The sequence below is a fragment of the Oryctolagus cuniculus genome, chromosome 19, assembly GCF_051225735.1.
Source record: "Oryctolagus cuniculus isolate XC-2025 breed Fujian yellow rabbit chromosome 19, ASM5122573v1, whole genome shotgun sequence".
Taxonomy (NCBI): domain Eukaryota; kingdom Metazoa; phylum Chordata; class Mammalia; order Lagomorpha; family Leporidae; genus Oryctolagus; species Oryctolagus cuniculus.
In genome coordinates, this window is record NC_142885.1 from 68919290 (window position 1) to 68927123 (window position 7834).

General features: G+C 45.1%; 1 protein-coding gene across 4 annotated transcripts in view; it reads left to right on the plus strand.

The window, feature by feature from the left end:
* ADCY9 (adenylate cyclase 9) overlaps positions 1–7834 on the plus strand; it is a 132878-nt gene that overhangs the window by 13419 nt on the left and 111625 nt on the right. The window lies entirely within an intron of this gene.

The following is a 7834-nucleotide window of genomic DNA, read 5'->3' on the forward strand; positions in this document are numbered from 1 at the left end:
GGAAGACCTCTCTCTCTCTCACTGTCTATAACTCTCTCTCTGTCTCTCTCTCTCTCTCACTGTCTAACTGCCTGGCCAAAAAAAAAAAAAAAAAAAGAAAAAAAAAAAGAAACTACCGCTTGTTCGATGATGGGGCAGTATCAGAAAGAACATCCACAGTAATCTAAAAAGGCTGTTAAAATACTCCTCTATTTTCCAACTACATTTCTCTAGGGAGTCGTATTTTCTACACATTCTTCAATATATTGGAACAGACTGAATACCAAAACAGTTAAGCTGTTGCACTTTAAAATGATTAAAATGACAGAGTTTTGTTACATGTATCTTACAATTTTAATGTAGTTTTCTATAATTTTAGACATTAAAGAAATTTGCAAAAATGTAAAATCATGCCCTTCTCATCAAATTTCCTTTGTGTTTTACAAAACAAAAAATTTATATATACATTTATATGCAACGAGTATAATGGGTCTAAGGTTATTTTGAAATGAATTAAGGAATTTAATTATTTATTTATTTGAAAAGCAGAGAGACAGAGAAGCTGTCCATCCACTGATTCACTCCCCATGGACAGGGCTAGGCCAGAACTCAGTCTAGGTCCCCCACATGGGTGGCAGGAACTCGAGTATTTGAGCCATCACCACTGCCAAATAGCAGGAAACTGGAATCAGAAGCAGAATCCGGACTAACACTAGATACTCTGATACGGAATGCAGATATCCCAAGCAGCTGCTGCTGCTGTTTTTTTTTTTTTTTTTTTTTTTTTTTTTTTTTTGACATGCAGAGTTAGATAGTGAGAGAGGGAGAGACAGAGAGAAAGGTCTTCCTTTTCTGTTGGTTCACCCCCCAAATGGCCACCACAGGTTGCTGATCCGAAGCCAGGAGCCAGCCCCCCCCCCCCCCCCAGTCTCCCATGCAGGTGCAGGGGCCCAAGCAGTTGGGCCATGCTCCACTGCCTTCAAATAAATAAATAAATCTTTTTTAAAAAAGATTTATTTATTTATTTGAAATTCAGAGTTACAAAGAGAGAGGAGAGACAGAGATCTTCCATCCGATGGTTCACTTTCCAATTGGCCACAATAGCCGGAACTGCACTGATCTGAAGCCAGGAGCTTCTTCTGGGTCTCTCACGTGGGTGCAGGGGCCCAAGGACTTGGGCCATCTTCTACTGCTTTCCCAGGCCATAGCAGAGAGCTGGATTGGAAGTGGAGTATCTTGGTCTCGAACCGGCACCCATATGGGATGCCGGCACTTCAGGCCAGGGCGTTAACCCGCTGTGCCATGACGCTGGCCCCTCCATTGCATTTTTGAATGACTCTTTTACCCACATATGATTTTACAACATCATGCCTTAGCCATCTGGAAAATACTGGTTTCTTGAATTATGTAGATGTTCCAAAGGCTGACATCAGGGACATCTTTAAATTTTGGGTGGAGACTGATTTCACAGTGGTTGATATAAATTTTCCAAAATTCTGATTTTCACTTCAGAGTTTGAATTTATCATCGGCAACAAACACGGTCAGTGGTTTTGCTTGAAGTGGCAGACTCATTTCATTAATTGTCCCAGAACAATCTGCCAGTACTCAAATCTGAATGACCACAGCTTGTGTATGCATGGGAAAAGCAGCTGGTTCAACCTGCACCCCAGACAGTCCCACGGCTGATTCTCCCGACACAGTTGCACTTCGGGGTGCAACAGGAGCACTGGGGCTATGCTTACCTTTTTATTGCATGGACTAGTATGAGACACACACTCAAGGCTGAGATTTAACACAGCCATGACTTGTCAAGGACAGTCTTTCTTTTTTAAAAACAGGATGGATTCGCTCTGTTTTTCTTGTATAAATACCCTGTGTTGTCTCCACAGCTGGAGCCGGGGGCCTCCGCACGGATGCTCTGGTGTGAGTCAGGGAATTCCTGGTGGGCAGACTCAGTGAACACAGTCTCTTTCCCCAGGAGGGGTGTCAGACAGCTGCAAGGCCTTGCAGAGGGCATCAGGGGTGGCGTGGGTGAAGTTGCCCGGGTGGCAGTGCAGCTGCCGGCTGAGGTGTGGCAGTCATCAGTGCCAGCCATCAGCAGTGGATTCTTGGGCACGGGGATTGAGATGACGCTGTGCTGAGCGGGTGGGGATGAGATGCACAGGCACAGAGCCGCAGCAGCCTGTCCCCTTGAAATGCATGGTGTGGAGCTTGCCCATCTTTTCCCCCAGTACCCTCTCTTCACTGGAGAGCTTGGCCAGGATGATGACCCTTAGGATGCCAGTGGCTACCTCCTTGGAGCACTTAACACCCAGGCTGACATGACCGCTGTAGTCCCTGACAGTTTCTTTGAAGATGCCACACGAGGTGGCCTATGGTCCTACACAGCATCAGTGCCCGGGGCATGCTGCCCCCCTCGAGGAAAGAGAGGCCACTGTGACCATTGGGACCAACCCGAGGTCCCAAAGAGATCCTTCTCTCCCCCACTGTGAAAGTGCCACAGTGAAACCACACGAGGGACATCTTCACGCTGAACTGTCTGGTTTTCCCTTTGCAAGTGCGTGGTGGTCAGGAGCGTGTGGACAGCTGGGACAGCGTGGTGCTAAGGCACCGGCAGTTTTTCCACTGTTGCTTTTTCCCCATCACTTGCAAGTGTCAATACTGAAAAACGCAAATAAGGTCTTAGTATTATTATGAAAATGCTTTCACTTATTTGAAAGGCAGAGAGACAGAGAGCTCCCTTCTGTTGGGTGACGGAATGGAGAGCAGAGCCAGGACTCCAGTATGGGGTGCATGCGTCCCAGGCAGCAGCTGAACCGTTGTACCAAAAGACTGCCCTGAAAATAGTTCTAACCTCAAAGAGGCCCTGCAAAGGTCTCCAGGATCCCAGAGGACCTGGGGACACCACTTTGAGAACTGCTTCCCTGGGGCGTGAAGGAGGGAAGACGCAGTTTTGTGCGCGGCACCCAGTCATGTGCTCTCGTGCATGTGAGACAGCATAAACTCGAGCTACCACAGGCACTCTGCCTTTATCATAGAAGCGGTTCCTACAATTGCTTTTTCTTACCCAATCCTTGAAAATCCTTTGTGATTCTGCCAAATATTTGTTGCTGGCATCCAGAGTTCACAATAAGGACAATCAGCTTTGTGTTTGTAGATTTTTTTTTTGAAGGGCTCACCCTTTGGCAATATAAATTTAGTGGCTAGGTAAGTAGACTTTTTTTTTCTTTTAAAGATTTGTATATCTCTTTGAAAGCCGAGTTAGAGAGGTGAGAGTCAAAGGGAGAGGGAAGGAGGGAGAAAGAGATCTTCCATTCACTGGTTCACTCCCCAAACGGCCGCAGTGGCCAGGACTGGGCCAGGCTGAAGCCAGGAGCCTGGAACTCCATCTGGGTCTCCATGTGGGTATAAGGAGCCCAAGTACTTGGGCCATCTTCTCTGGTGGATTAGCAAGAAGCTGGATTGGAAGTGGAGCTGGGACATGAACAGGTGCTCATGCATCTTAAGTGGTGGCTTAACTCACTGCATCAGATGCTGGACCTGTAGATACACTTGGATTCATTTCTCAGTTCTGCAGCTTCTGAGCTGTGGGACCTTGGACAAACTACCCGAGGGCTCTGCAGTTCCCTGGAATGGCAGAACCTCTGGCATAGTGGTGTTGGGAGAATCTAATGAGAAAAGTCAAGCAGAACACTTCCTAGCTAACACAGTGACTGGATGGCAGCAGTAGGAGCTAGCTCTCCCACGCGTGTGAGTCACATCTTGTACTGCACTAAAGGCTGTTTCTTTCTTTTTTCTACACTCTGTTTGGTCCACATCTTGTATAATTTCCTACCGAAACCCAGAACACTCTGGGGACTGCGATTGTGTCAGTTTCTTCAGTTAAAAAGGGCAAGTGTCCAAACACAAAACACTGATAGCTTGCCCTGGTTAAACTGTAGCTGGCAAGTTTGGCAGTTTCTGTGCTGGAAACCCTGGGGAGTGCTGGCAGCGTTGTTCTCGGGCTACTCAGGTCCCCAGAGCTTTGAGGTACTTAAGATGATGTGGCCCTTGATAGTTGAGGAATTATGAGAAGATCTTTCACTTTGTGTCTCTGAAGATATAGGCAGAGGTTTGAACTAGAGAGGCTGTTCAGCTCTGCTGTGTCTACCGCAAACCCATTTATTCAGTAAGTATCGAGTGAGTTCCTATAAATTGTGAGGCTTGGACTGGGTTCTGGAGATAAGGGTGGTGGCCTTGCCTTCTTGGAGTGCACGGCTTAGAACAGAAAGCAGACGCAAATCAAATAAACATCTAAACAAATACACAGTAGATTCACTGAGTGTGTTAGAAACAGGGCTGGGAGCTAGGGACTCTTACTATCTCATATTTTATAGGTGAGGTTACTGAAGCACAAAGAGCTTAAGAAGCTGCCAGTGGTCACACAGCCAGAAAGAGCTGCTAAGTAGTGGAACCGGTATTGAAACCCAAAGGACTGTGTTAGAAAACACTAGTACCCACCTTACAGAGTTGTTGGGATTAAATGAGGAAATGCTTCTATAATATTAGCTGCTGTCGCTGAAAGCGGGGACGGTTCTCCCAGGGGCAGCAACAGCCAGAACCACCCCACCTTTCTTTTGCTCTTCCCAGTGCACCAAGTGCGCTCATGCCCGTTGTCACCTCAGTCACGATGAAATCTTGGGGTCACAGGAGCTTTGATCGCAGAGACTTATGTTCTGTGGGGTTGCTTCTTTCTATATGTATCAGTTTTCAGACTGAGTTGGCTTCTTCACACCCTCCAAAGCTGACCAGTGGCTTTTTTTCAATTATCAGTGTAAACTCCTGGAGTTTGTCTTATGTGATGCACTTCTTTCCTTTATAGATATCATTGTCTTTGGTGCAGAAATTTTTGCATCATGGACCCATGGGAGCCCTTTCATGTTGGCCCTAAATCCTTTTCTTACAACCCCAGCGGTCTCTGATAGCTTTCATACCCATTTAGTAATACTTTTAAGGAGTTGGGAAATTATGGGTATTAAAATCTTGTTCATTATGTTTGTCTGATGTGTTTCTTCAGAGAGACTGAACTAAAGTTTACCCGCTTCTGTCTTGAAAAGAAAATTAATAGTATATGCATGTTTATAAGAATAAATAATGCCACAGAAGAAACAGTGCCCACGTCACCATGTTCTCTGAAGCTCTAATTTGCATTCTTAGAACTGACAATCACAGAGCAGTGCACTGTCTCTTTCTACAGTATCTTCCCACAAATGCCTGTTGAGGGACAGGTGCCCATGAGTGTGGGTAAATAGCGATAAAGAAAGCAAGAGAAGGAAATAAATCCTAAATCAGCATGTCGATTGCCGGTTTGCAGACGGAGCAGTAGAGAAGCCCTATCCTCAGGATGGCCGTGGAAGGTTCCGTGAGGCCCAGCCCCAGAAATTCCCCTCCTAGGAGCCCTGCTGCGAGCAGCTTCTACAGTGTCAGTCCAGCCATTCCCCTTCCATCTGACGCTGTGTGTATTGGACTTATTATTTTGTTTGTGATCTTTCTCATTGCAGTAGGTCTGGAGAATGGGAATTTTCACGTGTTTTATTCCCTGCTGTTTTCCTAGCACTGAGAATCCAGCTTGGCACCTGACATAAAATAGACGCTCAGTCATACAATTGGCCCTCCATGTCTGTGGGTTCCATATCTAATGGGTTCTGCCCCCATGGATTCAACCAACTTGGGTTGGAAATAATCAGAAAAAAATTGCATCTGCACTGATCGTGTGCAGACTCTTTTCTTGCCATTATTCCCTAAACAATACAATATAGCAGCTATTTACATTATTATTAGGTACCGTAAGTAACCTGGAGTTTATAAAGCATATGGGAGGATATGCATGGTCACATGCAAATACTGCACAGTTTGCACACCATTTGGGTCTCTGCATTTTGGTGTTCTTAGGAAGCCACCCGGTCATCCTGGGATGGCAAGGGATGACTGTGGAATGAATGAGTGAGTGAATGTTACGACAGCTCACACTGCACATGTGGATACTCTGTCAAGTGCAAAACCACACTCCAAATATCTGCACAGAACAGACTGGAATGTAGAGGAAAGGCAGCAACTACTTTGTCGGGGAAAGGGGTGATTGAGCAGGTCATTAGAGGTGACAGGTAGGATCCTGAAAGGACACAGAGAAGGCAGCAGTGGAGAGAGCCTCTGGGCATGAGATGGGGCCCTGGACACCCGGGCAGGGGGCTCCTGGGTGCCACAGTGAGACCTTTTGGGAGGGCAGGGACCCAGAATAGTGCACACCGAGTGCTTGTTTAGGGCTCAGAAAACATGGAATTCAATGCCTTAGTTTAGGCAATTATTTTTAAGCTTTTTAAAATGGAGATTTCACGAAGTGCATTCCTCTTTAATAATACTGTAGCTCCTGATAATTCTTACTTGATAATCATTTATGCACATGAAAAACCAGCATAGCCTTTTTTGGCAAAGCTCCAGGATAGTCTGTGCATAATTTCCAGGATTTTTTATGTAATGCTCTTAAATTCTGTTCAGTTTTTTTTTCCTTCCAAAGAAAAATGTGCTACTAGAAGCAGCTTTTGCATCATTTATTTTCATGTTTGAGTTGTTTGGGAAATATTAACTTCATTTTTTAAACAATCTAATGTGGAGAGAGGAAGAAAACCCACATGCTTGTGATTTAGTTTCGTGTCTATGGATATTAAAATACAGTAGAGCACTAAGGCTCTGACACTCAAAGGCTTTTTCTTTTCATATTGATGCAGTTAGTTTTCCTCTGTTAAGTGTTGCTGTTTGAAGGTGTGGATTACATTGCTTTCCTTAACCTCACAAGTAAGTTTTTCCCCAATGAGAAAACAGGACTTCCCTGGTGACGGATGTTAGCTTTTGTCTCGTGAATGAACTGCTGAAGCTGAGAGGGGAGCCGGGGAGAGGGAGTTTCTGAGAGGAAAACGCTTTTGTAGAATTATCCTGTTGGTAAAAATGAATTCGTGTTTGTGGATTAACTTCCCATCTTGAGTTTTCTCCTTTGACAAGTTAAGCACTTTGGGGCAGGAATCTCGGGTTCTTTGTTTCCTCGTGTTCACGGAACGTGAAGTGTGGACACAAGCTGTGTGTGAAGTGTGTTGAGCTCCCCACCGTTTTTTCTCAGAAGAGCTGCGATTCTCCTGGGACTGGAAATCATGCTTGTTTCTAATGCAAACAAGTGGTTTTTCCTTTGTGCATTGCGTTTAAACTCTGAACCCTCACTCAGATAAATTTAGCATAGGGAAACTCAGATTTACAGAGCCACTAAATTGCAGGGTGTGTGTGTGTGTGTGTGTGTGTGTGTGTGATTCACCAATAATTCTTTACTTCCTTTAAATGCAAACAAATGAGACTGCATTCTAGAGCTGTAACTTAGACCCAGATTCTCAGGATCACATTTGCAGGGTACCATTAGAAGAATCCCATTTGATTTTGAAAGCTTGAGAGACACCTTTGAAATTAGTTGGAGAAAATGTGAAGTGAGTAAAAAAAAAAAAAAAAAAAAAAAAAAAAAAAAAAAAAAACCACAAAGCTTTGGGGCACATAAGTTGTGTGCAGCTGATTAAGCCGCTGCTTTCCATATCAGAGTGCGGATTTGAGTCCTGGCTTCTCTGCTCTCCATCCGGCTTCTGCTGATGCGTCTGAGAAGCAGTGGGAGGCAGCTGAAGTACTTGGTTCACTGCCACCCATGTGGGAGACCCACATAGAATTTCTGGTTCCTGGTTTTGGGCTGGCCCAGCTCAGACCTGGCTGTTGCAGCTATCTGGGGGGTGAACCAACAGATGAAATCTCTCTCTCTCTTTCTCTCTCTCTCTCTCTCTCTCTGT